The following is an 18,769-nucleotide window of genomic DNA, read 5'->3' as shown; positions in this document are numbered from 1 at the left end:
TCATTTGCATTTTATTTATGGAAAAGCAGATGTTAAAACTCTGGAAGTCTAATACAGTATTTTTAATAGCAGTGAAGAGGAAACAATCTAAATATTCATCATTCAAATAAATTATTGTACAATCATTTGCCTGTAATGCTCTTTAGGAGCATTAGAGGCATCTTCAAAAAATTTTAGCAATATGGGAAATGTTTAGAAAATAATTCTGAGAGAAATAAAGGTATAAAATTGTTCTCAATGAACAAAACATGTAAATACATAAAACATTAGAAAGTAATACAGTAGAATATTAGCAGTGTTTTTATATGGGAGGTAGGGTTATGAGTAATGTTTACTTTATTATTTTTCTAAATAAATATTACACATTTTACTTTATTATTTTCCTAAATAAATATTATACACTGGGCATATATTAATGCTTAATAAAATATTATTTTGGTCTATCAGCAGGATAAAAAAGTAAAATTTTTGAGGGATCTGACAAATCATTCAGTGAGTAACAAAAAGTTGCCTGAGTGAAATGATACATGTCCCCAATCAGTCTCATTAGAGATATTCATGTTTGGATGTCAAATTTTCATGAAAATATGTCTGTTTTTCAGAAAACCACAGGTTACTCACATCTGTCCTTGGGAGTCTGGTCTTAAAAGATATTGGTTTGTGTGTAAGCATTGTTTTCATGAAAGAAATAGAAAGAAAGATGCCTGGTGCAAAGCATGTTCTCAAATTTGTTGAATAAATGAATAAATGAGTAGGAGATGATTTCTTAGATTGTGACGTGTGAAGAGGTCACCATTTACCCACTTTCTGTTACCACTGCCATCTTGAATTTTTTTTACTCAACCAGAAAGTATGTTTATGAACATTTTTCCTATGAATATTTTAAGCATAATTTTCTCCAAGCCTTCTCTAGGAGGATTAGTTTTACTTGCTTATAACAGCATTATGAAATCAACTAATAATAAAACTACATGTGTCTTAATGAGGGTGTGATTTTTTTCTGCCAATATAAAAAAGAAAGCATCAGACTTTGAACTTCCATGCAATTCTATGAAACCCTTGAAAACAGTAGAGGCTCCTCCCAGCAGCACATAGCTTTCTGGGTCTTCCCTTGTAATAGAATTTGGTAACCAAGTCCATGGACATTTCACAGTAAATACCACTCACAGCTCTGCTTCGAGCTGCTCTGTTGGCAAACCCTTTGAAACTCTGGAGGTACCAGGCTCAGAAGCTGGACCTCAGTGGGAAGGAAAAGCAATGGATATTCCCAAATCTGAGAAGAGAACAGCATCTAGGTCCACCCAACTAAGCACTTACCCTTAACAAAATCTGAATTTTGATCCTCTTGGCACTTTGTATCTCTTCACCAGTCTCTGCTTGGCATTGAGTCTCACAACCAGTTTAGAGACCTTTTCCAACAGATACAAATGAATCAGCCCATGGCATTTCAAGAAAAGGGGGTACACACAAATATTTTAAATTATTATTTGACTGTTTTTCCCCATGCTTTGAGACTATGAAGAATTTGAGGATGCGTTCAGGTAACACATACATTTATGTAACATAAATTACATAAATGAGGATCAGATAAAATGAAATAAACACACACGCACACTCAGGTAATACCATCCAACATAACTGGCTACAGGTGGGACACAAATTTGGCTTTGAGCTTCTTGGAAAACATAGCCCCAAAGAAAAGTCAGTTGCATTAGTATTCATTGTCCAAAGGGAGGGAATTTAGTTTTTCTGGCTAAGCAAAGATTTTATAGCACTCAGTTCTGAAAGAAATTACTCAGAGAACAGCATATAAGAAACCTTAAGTGCAGGTTGGGGCAAAAGTAGGTTTAAAGTTGTGAATATGCAAAACAGAGTTTATTCTTGCATTATTCTTTATTAATTATGTTATTGTCTATAAAACTGTTTAACCTACTTTTGCCCCACCCTGTACATCATATATAAGGATCTCAGTCACATTCCCACAGCAAATACAGACATACAACCCATATCCGTTTCTTGTAGTCTTTCCAAAAATATACATTTCTTTTTTTCAAAGATTTTATTTTTGTTTCTAGAGAGAGTGGGAGGGAGAGAGAAAGACAGGGAGGGAACCATCAATCAGTTACCTCTTACATGCACCCCAACTGGGGACCAAACCCCCAACTCAGGCCTGTGCCTTGAGTGGGAATCAAACTGGGGGCCTTTCACTTTGTGGGACAACATGCAACCAGCTGAGCCACACCAATCAGGACCCCAAAACATACATTTTATGATACTAAAAAGAAACCCAGGGAGATCAGTCTGCAGTGAATCAAAACAGAGCCCAAGGATGTCACTTGCCTGGATTTTTTTTTAAACTCTGAATTAAGCCTACACTAAAAAATCAGAATGGATGGATTACATCACCTTAGTTCATTTATCTGTCTACATGTAAGGGTAAAGTGTCGCTGAATGAAGTAATTTCCAGCCTAATACTTTAGGATTAACCAAAGTTGGCGTTGCTATTCTTTGATAAAATAAAGGGTTATAAACCAATCCACCCTAATGAACATTCTACCTTGCTGACAAAGGTTTCTGCAAACAGTGAGAGTTTTGTTCACACAACAATTTTGGGACTCCTTTTGAAACAAATTGTCTTAAAGTGCATTTTTAAGAGTATCAATTTATAGCATTTGATGTTTGTATAGGGGAAACCTGTAACTACATAGAACAAAAAATTGATATTCTCCAGTGAAATAATAATATTTGGACTAAAAATCAGTCTGCTCAAAGTTCACTTCATCAGTTACATCGAGGCCTTGGGCAAGTTAACCAAAGTCTGTGAGTTCACTTCCAGTTGCAAAAGTTGGAATACATGACCAAAGATCAAAGGTTAAATGACATAAATAGCTTGGAAGTCCATTGTACATTGTAAAATGCCTTAGATTATTAACACACCAAAACTTTGCTTAGATTAAATGTTCTGATTATAACCCTATAATTTCCCTCTAAAATTCTGTACCCATTCAGCCTGACACATAGTTGAATGCTTATCAAATGCCCTTCATGGGACAAAATGAACATGCGAGGGTTCAGAACGTGACTCCTGAGACCCGGTGTCATTAAGTGACATGTGAAAGGCCCTGACAGTCACTGCTCTGCAAGTTGGGGGTTGTTGGAGCTGAGTTTCCCGGGTTGACTGAGAAGGCTTCTCACAGCAGGAAGAGAGTGGAGAGTGTTTTTCCTCCTCTTGACCAAGCCCTCTGTTATCTTGTCACACAGTTTTCATTAATAAGTATGTGCAACCAAGAAACTGTTTAAAGAAGAATTTTTTTAATTGCTCCAGGATTGACAGCTGCATTTCAGTGTTCCCGAGAGTTTAAATTGTATTGCCTAAGCTAAGATCTGAAAAGATATCGAGGTTGGGTGAATTCAGATATTACCTCCTGCTTAGAATAATTCTTTTCCAAGTGTTTTCTAAAGGCAGCCGTGCGCAGCGCGGAGCAGGCTAGGCATCGCGTGGACCTCTGCCCTCCCGACAGAGCATTAGCCTCTCCCGTCCCAGTCATGCAGGAGTTGGCTGGAGGCACTCTAAGAGTGTAAATTGCCTAACGCTTCTGTGTGCCTTTCACAATCATCCCTCGGTTGTTCACATCAGATGAACTAAATAGGAGTGTGTCATGGCCTTACTTTAAAAAGATGTTTTAAATCCCCTTTTCTACAATAAGCTTTCACCTAAACAGCATGGAGGGAACAAAATTTCTTAACTTACACATGCTAAGCTCATATCGTAATTGTAGAGAATGTTGCTATAAAGTCCATGGAACATTATGACAAGCTGTTGATAATTAAAGGAAAAAAATGATCTTTGGTTTGCTACTTTGAAAAATTCAACTACTCTGACTAAATATATACACCATTCATCACTGCATATAATAAATATATATATATATATACATAAACATATATTTCCCACTCTAATATTTGTAGTAATTTTTCTGGACTTGTTTACATTTGACTGATTGGCAGTAAAAAGAGCCAGCTAAATATATCAACACCATAAATAACATGATATTCATGACAGTGGTGAGCCCAGGTTAAGATCATTTAAGACACACAGAACTTCAGCAACATCATCTGGCTGTGTTTGCTGTCTCAGTTATGGATCTATTCCTTCAAAAATGTTAGCACTTATGGTTTCTACTTCATTTAAAGGCGACAAAGCAAGATTTTCTTGAATGATTTCAGAATTCAGACTTGTCCCTCAGGTTGGCCTTCTTCTGAATTAGAGTGAATTGGTGAGCTGTTACTGCTCGTGGACTTTTCTGTTTATATGACAGTCTCACGTCCTAAACCAAAAGCATAGATTGGCCTTAATGGAAAATGAAATCTTGCTCAATGCAGCTATTCACCTGCAGGGGATGTTAAGGCAAAGCTGGACAGTGCACATTGTTTCCTTCCCTTTTCTCAAGTTCATCTGTAATTACAAGAAAGTTAGTACCAGTTGATGAATTTAATTTCTCAAAGTTAAAGAAAAATGTATCAGTAAGAATGCTGTGATCCAGTACTAATGGGGGCTCCTGGCACCCAGACCTGGGTCTCCACATGTGTTTCTCAAGTAAAAGGAACCAGGGCTCCTAGGACAAATGCCCAGTCCCAGGTGGTGTCAGGGAAAAAGGACAAAAAAGAGAAGCCTGGGCTATCTTATGGGAGTTGTTTACAAAGAAGGCCGTAGGAGTCAGCTTGAAACATTGGCCGAAGCTGGAGTGCTCTGAGCAACTAAACAAATAGTGTTAATGTCTTAGCTCAGGCAGCTCTGACAAAATAACACAGACTGAGTAGCTGAAACAACAGGAATTTATTTCTCACAGTTTTAAAGTCTAAGACTGCTGGTCAGGCAGGTTTCATCTGAGGCCTCTGCACTTGGCTTGTAGGAGGCCACCACCCCAGCACGTGACCCCTTTGTGCTTTGTGGACAGAGGGGCAAACTCTGTGGTGTCTCCTTTTATAAGGGCACTGACCCCTCATGAGGGCCACCCCCTCATGGCCTGGTCTAAATGTAATACCTCCCAAAAGCTCCTTCCCCCAATACCATCATATTGAGGGGTAGGGCTTCCGTGTATGAATTTGGTGGGGAATGAAAACATTCAGTCCATGACAAATAATAATGAGTTATAATTCATAGAGTAAAATAAGGATATATGGGTCCCTGGTAATGTAAATAATTGACAGAATGAAAGAATAAATAAATAAATAAATACAAAGTCTCTTTGTTAGAGTAGAATCCCAACTAATAAATGTGAAAAATGGTGGAAATACACAATTACCATTTGGCAAATATTACCATCATAGATTATTTTAGTCAAGAATCATCAATGGAAGCTGAACTGAGTGGGTTAAGTATCATGAAAAACAGGATAATTGTATAGTATTAAAGCATCACCCCACCCAAGATGCTTATTAATTTCCAAGAAAAAACAGTCGCTTTCCAGTGGAGAAGGCTGGCAGATGCCACTTTAACCAGGTGATCCACGCGAACACCAGTGGTGACAGGACAAATGACCGTGCTGTGCCTTCTAATGCGTCACACTGTGAAGTACGAGATATTTTGTGGTATTCTTGCAACAATGCAAAGCTGGGATTTTTAAAAAAGATTTTATTTACTTATTTACTTTTAGAGAGAGGGGGAGGGAAGGAGATACAGAGGGAGAGAAATACCATTGTGTGAGATCAGTTGCCTCTCACTTACCCCCGACAGGGGACCTGGCCCGCCACGCAGGCATGTGCCCTGACTGGGAATCAAACCAGCGACCTTCTGGTTCACAGGCTGGCGCTCAATCCACTGAGCCACACTAGCCAGGGAAACAAAACTTGATTTTAATCATAGTAAACTTCTTAGACAAACTTAAATTGAGAGATTCTTTAAAAGTCCAAAGTTCATGAAAGGCAAAAAACAAACAAAACAAAACAGAACAAAACAAAAAACTGAGGATTGTACCAAATTAAAGGAGACTGTGCAGACATGACAAGTTCATGTAATTTATCCTAAATTCTTGTAATCTGTCATCCTCATTCATCCTAAGTTAATGGTAGTGTCCATATAGTACACTTTTGGGTTCCACACAACAAAAAGCACTAAGTAAAATGGATTTCAGTAAATACTCATTGAATGATTACTTACTAAGGAATCTAGATGGGCAGAGTCATCTGACTTCATCAGCCCCCCTCTCACTGAGTAGAAATACTGTATTTTTCATCCTATAAGATGCACTCCCCCCAAATTTGGGAGAAAAAGGGGGTGCATCTTATAATTTGAATGTAGCTTGTTTGGCTCGCTGTGGGGAGGGGGGACAGTGGCCTATGTTATTTATGTTATTAAATATTTTACCATATTTTTTGCTTCAAAATTTTTTTTCTATTTTCCTCTTCTAAAACCTAGGTATGTCTTATGGTCCAGGGTATCTCATAGTCCTAAAAATAGAATACTTGTTTTGAACAACCCATAGAGCTTAGGTGCACACTTCAGTAGGTCACAGGCACTCTGATGCATGTAAGTGAATTTACAGTAAATAGGCTGTAAACACTGAACAATTGACTTTAAAGTGCTAGACGCTGCCAAACAATGATGTTTCATAATCTCAGAGGTGACTGATTTTTTATTCTTGACTCTGGAGAGCCAGCGAGCCAGCCTCCTTACTGATGATCTCTCAGTTCACATCTTCAGAGTGTCCATCCAGAGACTTGGTGTCTTGTCTGTATCTTGTCACTGGAAATATCATGAATTAAACTTCCCACAGTACTGGTCTGAGTATTCTCAAAAGTCCACCTGCAAATTTACTTCAGTTTCCAGAATGATCGTCTAGATGATTGAGCTCATCTCTCTTAATGAAAACAACTAAAAATACTGGGCAAAACTTGTTTAAAAGCAGCAAAGCCCCAACATGACACTAAAGAATTACAAGGCGAACATTAAAATGGAAAGTGGGAAGTCCAAGGCATAACCTCGAACAGAAACTGCTTTTGCTCAGGGACATTGGACAATTTAGGTAAATTTTAACTTCTGTTTTGATAGCCTCGTGGAGTAAAGGACATAAATAAAAGCTTAGGGCATATGGAAAGTTCAGAGTTGAAGAGGGGACCTAAAAAAAAATCTGTGACCCTAAGATCTTTGGGGCAAGGAGAACCAACAATTAACCAGCTTTCACAAGAATCTGCATCCAAACGTGACTTTCCCCGAGTGGCGCGGGGAACCTCAGCTGCTGAATTTGATGTAAGGTCACTTGTCCTTCACGTGTCCTGCCCTGATGTGCCTGAAAACTACGTGAATACTTCCCGGAGGAGGAGGGACCTTCATCAAATCCTCACATTAATTTGCCACATCCTGAAAGTACAGGGTGGGGCCAAAGTAGGTTTGTAGTTGTTCCTATGGAAAATAATGCAATAATTAGTAAGTAATAATACAAGAATAAATTCTGTATTTTGCATGCTCCCAACTGTGAATCTACTTTTACCCCACCCTGTATTTTCATTAACAATGACCAGCACAGAGACAAGGAACCTGAAATTTCAAAAGAACAGTCACCATGAGAAAGAAACAAGAACAGTAATAGGTCTAGAAAGATCTGAAACAACCAGATCCAGACTACAACCTGAGTATATTTACTATGGTAAAGAAATGAAGAGAACTTGGACATAACCGCAGAAAGAAGGAAACCATACCCCCAATTAATAATACAAAGTTTATACTGAGAATTTGTTGACCAGATGATTTAGCTAAAGAAAAAATAATTGAACCAGAAAAAAGGTCAGAAGATAGTCTTCGGAACACAACGTGGAAGACAGAAAGTAAGTCGTAAGAGGACCGAGGTAAAAGGCTTAGCACACGTTTATCTTTCCTGGAAGAGAAGAGAGAATATAAAATGTAGAAGATGAGACATGAACACATAAAATGGCTAGGAGTTTAAAAAACTGATAAACACTATTTATCCACAAATTCCAGAAGCCTAACAAATTGGAGAATGAGATATAGAAATCCACAGTTAAGTACAGCACACCAAAACTACTGAAAACCAAGGGCAAGGAGAAAAATCTTAAATATAGCTAGACAACACTCACCTTCCTTCAGAAATACTTCAATTGAAACTTAATAAGTTAGTTCCCAGAGCATAATCCAAGATATTTATTTGAAAAAATAACCCAAACCATGCCATTTAAAAAAGTAAGACGTTTTTGGTTTCCTTTAATAATTATAAGACATTGATAGCCAGTGTCAATTAATATGTAGATACACAAAGCTCCTCAACAAAGAATAACATTTTTCTTTTAATTTAAATTTAATTTTTCAGAGAGACTTTGGAGGCATCTACCATTTAATAAACAAATCAAAAGGAAGTGCTGAAACATAAAATAATCAACTTCTTTTGACTCCTTGGGTTTGCACATGATGTATTTTCTGCACATTCTTTGCTAGATTTTTAAGTGTATGGTGCACTAGTCACTCACCAGCATTGGTCTCTCTGCCCATGAGTACAGGATATTAAGTCCCACAGCATTTTAGGTGGCACCCAGAAGTGACCATATGTATTCATGATCTTATTGATTTTATTTTCCTGTGACTTATACCTTCTTCCTTCTCCTTATTCCTTGTTGCTCTTTGGGAGTCTGTAGCTGTAACCTCCAACATGAGATGTAAATATCTTCCCCCCAATAAGCCTACAGTCCCAGGTCCCACTGGGCACTGGGTCATATCTTTGCAGACCTCAGTGCACCCAAGTGGTGGAACTCCCCATTTTATGTTACTGTCTGTCACTTGGCACAGTGCTCCTTGAGCTTCCCATGCTGTTGGAGAGATTAGGTACATTGCTCTTCCACATTTTGGTTTTTTATAGGCTCCTCACTCCCAGGAGTCCAGGTGTGAGAAGAGAGAGGGAGGCAAAAAAAGAGGAGGAGGCTGTAAGCATAGAGTAAACTGACAAGAGCCTGACACTGAGAGTGAACCTTCTGCCGTGGCCATTGACTCTGCTTAAGCGTCTAGCGTGTCTCAAAGGGTTAAGAGAGCTTCTACCCAGAGACATGACTAGGCCACTTGTCAGGATCATTCAGTTTGAATATTCTCATAAACTCAGGTGTTCCAGGAACAGGCCCATCCTTACTGTATTGGGTTTAAAGAGTCTTGCCAATGCATTGATCAAAACAGCTCCCTGAAATCACATTAAGGATTTAGTTCTTTGGATTTTGTATATTTTCTAATCCTCTATAAAAATGCTAAGAATCTTGGGCTTCACCTGAAAAGAGTCTTATATATTAGCCAGTTGATGAAAAGGACACAGTTTGGAGCTTTAGAAAGAGGTAGAGTAAGAGCTATGTCCATTTTTTGGTTCCTCTCATTATGCAACTTATTTATTCATTCTTTATTATTGCAAAAACATACACCTTTATTGAGAGCACTTAGGAACTGCCTTGTGTTCCCCAAAAAGACATGCTGAAGTCCTACTCCCCAGTCCCTCTGATGTGGCCCTATGTGGACACAGTGTCATTGCAGATGTAACTGGTTAAGATGAGGTCACACTGGAGTAGGATGGACCCTTAGACTAATATGACTTGTGCCCTTATAAGAAGCTGGCCCCATGAAAACAGAGGCATGGGAGAATATCACGTGAAGACATACGATTAGAGTGATGCCTCTATAAGCCAAGAAACATCACAGATTGCTGAAAAATATATAAATTGAAAAATAAAAATAAAAAGCACCAGAAGCTAGGAAAAAGCAAGAAAGGATTCCCCTACAGGTTTCCAAAGAAGCATGGCTCAGCAATATTTTGATCTCAGACTTCTAGCCTCTAGAATTTTGGTTTCTTCTGTTTTAAATTGTCTAGTTTGTGGTGTTTTATTAGGGTAACCCTAGGAAACTAATACTAGGGCCTGTGTGCCAAATCTCATTCTAGTGGCTTTGGATCAAAGTTAAATAATTTGTGGTCCCATCATCAGGGAAATACCAGTTAGGGAGGGAGGGGAGAGAGATAGATGGATAGAGAGAGAGAGAGAGAGAGAGGCAGATGTTATTTAAGAATTTTGTACTGGTAGAAGGGCTTTAAAACTTAATAAATAAATATATATTATATATAAATATATAAGTATATATAAGTATTTATATATTGTAAAATAAATAAAAAGATTGGGACAAAAAATTAGGAGCTGTGATGGCCTTTTATCTTCTTACTTTGAACGTCTTGAGACGGTAGTTTTGGAGACTGAAAATACAGTTTATGTTTACAATAGAAATGACGCAGTGATCACTAGAAGCCATATTGACTTTACCAGGAACACATTCTGTCACAATGAAGCCATCACTTTTGACAGGAAGGTCAGACTGGTAGTTGACAAAAGATAGCAAAGTGTAGCAAGCATTTATTGACCCATCTGATAGTTTTCCTTATGATGTTCTTATGGACAAGATGGAGTTGGGAACTGAGTGAACAGATCTACCTATGGATTGATGATTAAATAATAGACCTATGCAAATCTTGATTGAGGTTTCTTGTGGAATGTCCGGGAGCTATTACAACAAATTCTTTATCCATTTTGAGTTTATTCTTTTTCATAGTGTAAGAAGGTGGTCCAGTTTCACTTTTTTTGCACATAACTGTCCAATTTCCCCGACACTATTGAATAGACTATCTTTAGTATCAAAAAAGTCAAGCGTTACCAAATATATTTTTGATGGGCAAGATAAATTTCTCTACACCTGGACATGTGAACTTCGATCAGATGGAACCACACAAGTAAGGAGCTCATAAAGAAGTCAGAGGATGTTTTGAAGACAGTGATGAAGGTGGTAACCTAAATGAAAGTATCAAGCATGTGATGTATTGATGATAGCCATTCAAAGGTGTGAGGTGATATCTTATTGTGGTTTTAATTTGCGTTCCTTTAATGATTGGTGATGTCAAACATCTTTTCATATGTCTATTGACCATCTGAATGTCCTCTTTGGAGAAGTGTCTATTCAGGTCCACTGCCCATTTTTTAATTAGATTAAAAATCCAATTTTGGTGCTCAGTATTTTAAGTTCTTTATAAATTTTGGATATTAACCCATTATGAGATGTATCCTTATTGAATATGTTCTCCCATTCAGTGGGTGTCTCTTCATTTTGCTGATGGTTTTCTTTGCTGTGAAAAAAATTTTAGTAGTCCCATTTGTTTATTTTTTCTTTTGTTTTCCTTGCCCAAGGGGACATATCAGAAAATATATTGCTACAAGAAATGTTTGAAATTTTAAAGTATGTGTTTTCTTCTAGGATTTTTGTGGTTTTAAGTCTTACATTTAATTTGTTAATCCACTTTGAGTTTATTATTGTTCATAGTGTAAGAATGTGGTCTAGTTTCATTTTTTTGCACATCTGTCCAATTTCCCCAACATTATTGAATAGACTATCTTTACTCCATTGTATCTTTTTGCCTCATTTGTCAAGTATTAATTGATTATAAAAGACTGAGTTTATTTCTGAGCTTTCTATTCTGTTATGTTGATCTATGTGTTTGTTTTTATGCTGGTACCATAGTGTTTTGCTTACTACGGACTTGTAGTATAATTTGATATCAGGTTGTGTTATGTCTTTAACTTTGTTCTTCTTTCTCAAGATTCTATGACTATTCAAAGTCTTTTGTGATTCTATATAAATTTTTGGAATATTTGTTTTAGTTCTGTGAAATATGCTATTGGTATCTTCATAGGAATTGCATTGATTCCATAGATTATAACTTTGGGTAGTAGGGAAAATTTATTGATGTTAATTCTTTCTATCCATGAACATGGTATATGCTTTGATTTATTTGTATCTTCTTCAATTTATTTCTAGAGTGTCTTACAATTTTCTGAATATACGTCTTTTACACCCTTGGTTACATATATTACTAGGTATTTCATTATTTTTGAAACTATTGTAAACAAGACTTTTTTTTAGTTTTTCTTTCTGATAGTTCATTATTGGCATGTAAAAATACAACTGATTTCTGGATATTTATCATGCTACTTTACTGAGTTCATTTATCAGTTCTAGTTGGGTTTTTTTTTGTGTGGAATCTTTAGAGTTCTCCATATATAGTATCATGTCATCTATAAATAATGACAGTTTTACCTCTTTCTTTCCAATTTGGAAGCCTTTTACCTTTTCTTTTTATGTTTTGCTGTTTCTAGGGCTTCCAAAACCATGTTGAATAAGAGAAGTCAAAGCAGACATCTCTGTTTTGATCCTGATCTTAAGGGGAATGCTTGTAGTTTTTGCCCATTGAGTATGATGTTGGCTCTGGGTTTGTCATATATGACCTTTATTATGTTTAGGTATGGCCCCTCTATTCCCACTTTGCCAAGAGTTTTTATAATAAATGGGTGCTGGACTTTCTAAAATGCTTTTTCTGCATCTATCCATATAATCATGCAGTTTTTATCCTTAATTTTGTTTACATGGTGTATCATGTTTATTGACTTGCACATATTGTTCCAACCTTCCATCCCCAGAATAAAACTCAGTCGATCATGATGTATAATATTTTTTTATGTATTGCTGGATATTTTGCTAATATTTTGTTGAATGTTTTAGCATCTATATTCATGAATGATACTGGCCTATAATCTTCATTCTTTTCAGTCTCTTTATCTGGTTTTGCTGATCTTGTGCAATAAGCTTGGGAGTCTTTCTGCCTCTTGGATTATTTGGAAGAGTTTGAAAAGAATAAGGGTCAGTTCTTTAAATGTTTTGTAAAATTCACCTGTGAAGCTATCCAGTCTAGGACTTCTGTTTGTTGAGAGTTTTTTTAATTTCTGCTTCAGTTTCATTAGCTGCAATCTGTCTGATTCAGATTCTCCGATTCTCCCTGACTCAGTTTTGGGAGATTGCATGTTTCTAGGAATTTATCCGTTTTTGTCCGTGTTGCCCAATGTGTTGGCATATAGTTGTTCATAATGTTTTCTTTTAATTTTCTGCATTTCTTTGGTGTCACTTGTCATTTCTCTTTTATTTCTGATTTATTTAATTTGGGTCATCTCTTTTTTTCTTGATGAGTGTGGTTAAAGTTCGTCGATCTTATTTATATTTTCAAAGAAACAGCTCTTGGTTTCATTGATCTTTGTATTGTTTTTCTATACTCCATTTCATTTATTTCTGCTCTAACTTATTATTTCTCCTTTTATACTCATTTTGGGCTTTGTTGTTTTTTTCAAGTTCCTTTGCGTGTAAAGTTAGATCGTTTATTTGAGATTATTCTAGAGCTGTTTTTTTTTTTTTTAGGTAGGCCTGTAATGCTATGAATTTCCCTCTTAGGACTTTTGGGTTGTCCAATGGATTTTGGGTTGTTGTGTTCTTATATTCACTTGTTTTAAGGTATCTTTTGATTTGTGCCTCAAACTCATTATTAACCGATTCATTGTTTGGTAACATATTATTTAGCCTCCACATCTTTGTATGTTTTTCAGCTTTTATCTTGTGTTTTACTTCTAGTTTCATAGTATTATGGTCAAAAAAGATGCTTGATATGATTTCAATCTGCTTAAAGTTATTGAAACTTGTTTTGTGTTCTAACATGTGGTCTACTCTAGAAGCATATCATGTGCACTTGAAAAGAATGTATGTTCTGCCACTTTTGTTGAAATACTCTAAAAATATCAATTAAATTTATTTCATCTGGTATGTCATTTAAGGCCATTTTTGCTTGTTGATTTTCTGTCTGGAAGATCTATTCATTGATATCAGTGAAGTATTAAAATCCCCTACCATGACTATATTACTGTCAATCTCTCCCATAATGTCCATCAAAATTTGCTCTTCATATTTAGGTGTTCCTATGTTGGTTGTATAAATGTTTACAAAGGTAGATGCTCTTGTTGAATTGCTCTCTCTATTGTCATATAGTGTGCTTCTTTGTCTCTTACTACAGCCAATGTTTTAAAGCCTATTTTGTCTGATATGAGTATTGCTACCCCAGCTTTTCTTTCCTTAATATTTGCATGAAATATCTCTTTCCATTCCTTTACTTTTATTGTGTATATATCTTTTATTCTAAGGTGGATCTCTTGCAGATGGCATATACATGGATCCTGTTTTCATATCCATTCAGCTACCCTATGTTTTTGATTAGCAGGGGTGTCCAACCTGCAGCCCACAGGCTGCATGCATTCCAGGATGGCTGTGAATGCAACCCAACACAAAATCGTAAATTTATTTAAAACATTATGAAATTTTTTTGTGATTACATGTCGCAATGTATTTAATGTGTGGCTCAAGACAACTCTTTTTCTTCCTGTGTGATGCAGAGATGCCAAAAGTTTGGACACCCCTGGTACAGCATTTAAATTGATTATTCATAGGTATTTTTTGCCATTTTATCCCTTTAACTATATTCCTGTTTCTTCTTTTTCTTCTTCTTCTTCCCTTCTTATTCCTCTTCTCCTTTCTTCATCTTTTTTTTTTCCAGGCGTACACTTTAACATTTCTTGTAATACTAGTTGGGTGGTAACAAATTTCTTTAGCATTTTCTTGCCTGGGAAGCTCTTTATTTTTTCTTCCTTTTTACATGATAGCCTTGCTCAGTAAAGTAGTTTTAGTTGTGGGTCCTGGTTTTTCATCACATCGAATATTTTCTTTGGTCTGTACCTTTGGTCTATCCCTTTGGTCTGAAAAGTTTCTGTTGAGAAATCAGCTGACAGTCTTATGGGAACTCCTTTGTAGGTAACTATTTTTCTCTTACAGCTTTTAAGAGTTTCTCTTTGTCTTTAACCACTTGTGTTTTAATCACGATGTGTCTCGGTGTCGGCCTCTTTGGGTTCATCTTGTTTGGGACTCTCTGTACTTCCTCAACTTGTGTGTGTTTTACCTTCACCAGGTTAGGGAAATTTTTGGTCATTATTTCTTCAAATATGTTCTCAATACCTTGCTCTTTCTCCTCACCTTCTAGTACCACTATGATGTGGACATTGTTATGCTTCATGTTGTCTGAAAGGTCCCTTAAGCTATCATCATTAAAAAATTTGTTGTTGTTGCTGCTCTGATTGGGTGTTTTTTCTACTTTATCTTCCAAATCACTAATTTAGTTCTATGCTTTATCCAACCTACTATTTATTCCTTCTAGTGTATTCTCCATTTCAGATATTGTATTTTTATTTCTGACTTTTTAAAATGATTTCTAAGCAAGTTTTCATGCTGTTGTAGTTCTCACTAAGTTCATTAAGCATCATTTCAATAATTTGTTTTGAACTTTCTATCTGATAAATTGCTTGCTTCTATTTCACTTAGTAATTTTTTCCTGGAGATTTCTGTGTTCTTTCATTCGAGGGATATTTTTGTTGTTGTTGTCTTCCAATTTTTGGCTGCCTCTTTGTGTTTGTTTCTATTTATTGGGTAGATCTGCTCTGACTTTCAGTCTTCATAGAGTGGTTTTATGTAGTAAGTGGCCTGTCAGACTCAGTGGTATAGTGCCCTTAATCATCTGAGCTGGGTTCTCCAGAAATGTCCCTTGTGTGGGTTACATAGGCCTTCCTGTTCTAATTGAATTTTGATTGCTTTTGGCCCATTCATGGGTGGGATTGACCCTCAGGCTGGCTGGCTGTGAAGATAAACCTTGACCACCTGTATGATCTGCTGTGCGGGTGCTGACCACACAGCAGAATTCATCTCAGCAGGATCTGGTGCCTGCTGAGACTTTCCTTCAGAAACTACTTGTGAAGCTTATTGGATTTTGCTCTTATGTTGTCCGAAGTTGGCCACTGGATGTGGTGGCTCTGGGGCCTCTTGGGAGGGAGTCTGATACAGACCAGTGTCAGATGCTACCTGTGACTGGCCCTGAACAACCTGTTTAGAGCTGTAAAGTGATCCACAGTTTGTGACTGTCTCTGCCAGGCCTGGGTGTGCACAGGAGGGACTAAGCTGTGTACCAAGGCTGGTTTTTACCAGCAATGAGCCCAGAGGCAGGTCAGCATAAGTCCCAAGGCATGTGGAGACCTGCCTCTGCCTACAGGCAGCCTGTTCTGCTCAGTCACTGAAAGTGCCTCTGGGAGTATTCAAGTCACATTAGGCAGGTTCCCAGTGAGTCACTAGCTATAGGCTAGTGGTATTCAACAGAGTGACACAGGCTCAAACTCAGTGCCTGTGTTGGGTCTGCAGCCACTCAGCAAATGTCCTTAGAGTCTACTAAGTCTAGCTGCTCACAAACATTTATGATGAGGTGGGGTTTCAGAGAGTCATCAGCGTGAGGCCAGCAGAGTTTGTTAGGCCCAAACAGACCAAGATTTGGCCATGTAAAGGGAAGGCTCTGCTCCAGTTGGGCACCTAGGGGGAAAGTTGTCTCTGTTCCAGAGCCACACAGTCTGTCCCAGATTCTGCTAGGACAAGACAGAGTTCAGCAGGCTGGGACTGCAGGGAATTGAGAGGGTGGAGCTAGTGGATCTCCCAAGGTGGGGGAATTGTTGATAAGGAACGGTAAGGAATGTTGCCCTTGCCCCAGAGCCATACCACCTGACCTTTCCCAGAATTTTCAAGATCTTGGCAGAGTGGAGCCCTAGGAGTTGAGCAGATAAGGCCCATAAACAACTGAACCAATTTTTAAAAAGAGCAAAAACGTTACTCCTGTCCAAAGAAGAGTAAGATTCTATATCACGCTATAAAACCATGATAATAAACCAGTGTGGAGTTGGCATCCACAGGTAAATAAGCCAATGGGACAGAAAAAAGAGCTCAGGGACAGATCTGTGTGTCTAGCAGAAGTGGTCTATGATGAAGATGCCACTTGAGTCAATGAAGCAAAATGGAGGCAATGTATAGGTTTTTAAAAGGAAACTGGTGGACTACACAGGAAAAAGTGTAGTTGAAAAATTTTCACAACATACCAAAATGTGTGCAGCTGGATTAAAGAAGTAAATGTGAAAGATAAGCTCTAAAGCAGATAGATGAAAACATAGAAAGGTATGTTGTACTGCTGGAGTAGGAAGGGCTTATTCAAAATTTCCAAATAACAAAACACGTGAGGGAAATTATTCAGTTGCCTATTCCAAAATTAAGGACTTGGGGTGATAACAAAATTATCAGATTACTGACATTTTGGAAAATATTTTTGCAGTATCTACACCATAGAATAGTAATTTTCAACTGGTGTGCCACATGGATTTTGGAAACATGTAACACCTGACCATTTAGTTAGAGACATTGACCTCTTTTCCTTTAGATGGTCAATTAAAAAAATGACAATAGCCATCAGGTATGAGTGAATCAAAATTATACCTATTTCTTTTCCCATTGGCAAAAAGTATGTTTTTTTGGTGCACACAAAATTTTGGTAGTTAGTTTTATGTATGCCATGAGATAAAAAGTTCGAAAATTGCTTCCATAAGAAGTTAGTATTTAGTTATACAAAATATTCCAAGTAAATATCTAGGATATGCAAAGTAAATCCACAATGAAAGATAGGAAGCTTATTTGGAATATGATCTTATTAAAATGCACCTGTGAGCCCTTGCCAGGTAGCTCCCTTAGTTGGTTAGAGCATCATCTCAATATGCCAAGGTTGCAGGTTTGATATCCAATCAGGGCACACACAAGAATCAACCAATGAATTTTTTAGAAAGTAGAACCACAAATCTCTCTCTCCTTCCTTTCCTTTTATTTCCATAAAAATCAATACATAAAAAATAATTTATCTAATAAAATAAAATAAAAATAATTTATCTAATAAAATGAATATATGAGACCTTGGTTTTCTCATTCACACATTCTGTCAATACTTATTGAGTGCCTGTTGCATATCAGCATTTTTCCAAGTCCTGGGAATACAAAAGACAAAATTATCTGCCCTCACAGAATTTGAATACTCTACAATGTTCTCTCCCACCAATAGGAAAGAGAAATCTGTTTCTACTAAGTGAATGTTCCTTCTAAATTACAATCATGTTATTTTTAATTTGAAAAAAAGTTTGGTGCATTTCTTCTAAATCCATACTTTTGAATGACAATAAATGACTTCCCTCACAGATTTGACAGGCATGGATATTTGATACATAGCTTGTGTTTTGACTGTAAAGCCCAGAGATTAGGTGGATCCAGAATGCTTAAAACTGAATCATAGCTCTTCCCCTAAAATCTGTTTGTGACGTTTAGCAACCTCTCTGAGCTTCAGTTTCTTCATCAGTGAAATGGCACTGAAGAGGAGATTTGACATGACGTTGGCATAAGGATTAAATGAGGTAATAGAACAGAATAGCATCTGGCACATTATAAAAAATCAGTGTTGGCTGCTTCTACTTCTATGTCTTGTTTATGTATTATGAGTCTGAAAACTGTTTCCCTATACACTGTATTTAAAAGTTAGTATGGTAACACCTCTGGGTTATTAATGAAGTAATTAAGATTTTCTGTAAGTGATAAGCAGAAAAGAAAGGCATATGTTTTCCCTAAGATTGCCCCCTACTCGTGCATAACATGTGTCTCATTGTTTAACCATTAACCCTAGCGTGTGAAACCTGAACTCAGGGTTGTAGGGCCTGAAGGGATGTGAACAACCGTCCTGCCAGTCCCAGCCCTTTTTCACACAGGAGGACTCGAAATCCTCGAGGAGATAAGCGCCTTTCCCCGAGTTGGCACAACTAGAATGATGGCACTGTTTACGAGATAGTGATGAATTGATTATGATTAGAAATGATTATTATCATTGGGAAATAAAGATTGTGATTAAGCAAGGTATTACCCTAGATGACTTACAAGATGGCTGTGAATTGGTGACATGAATAATCTCACTTAACCTGAGAT

Source organism: Artibeus jamaicensis, unplaced genomic scaffold (assembly GCF_021234435.1).
Source record: "Artibeus jamaicensis isolate MK-2021 breed Jamaican fruit bat unplaced genomic scaffold, CSHL_Jam_final contig_387, whole genome shotgun sequence".
Taxonomy (NCBI): domain Eukaryota; kingdom Metazoa; phylum Chordata; class Mammalia; order Chiroptera; family Phyllostomidae; genus Artibeus; species Artibeus jamaicensis.
This window is presented reverse-complemented; position numbering follows the sequence as displayed.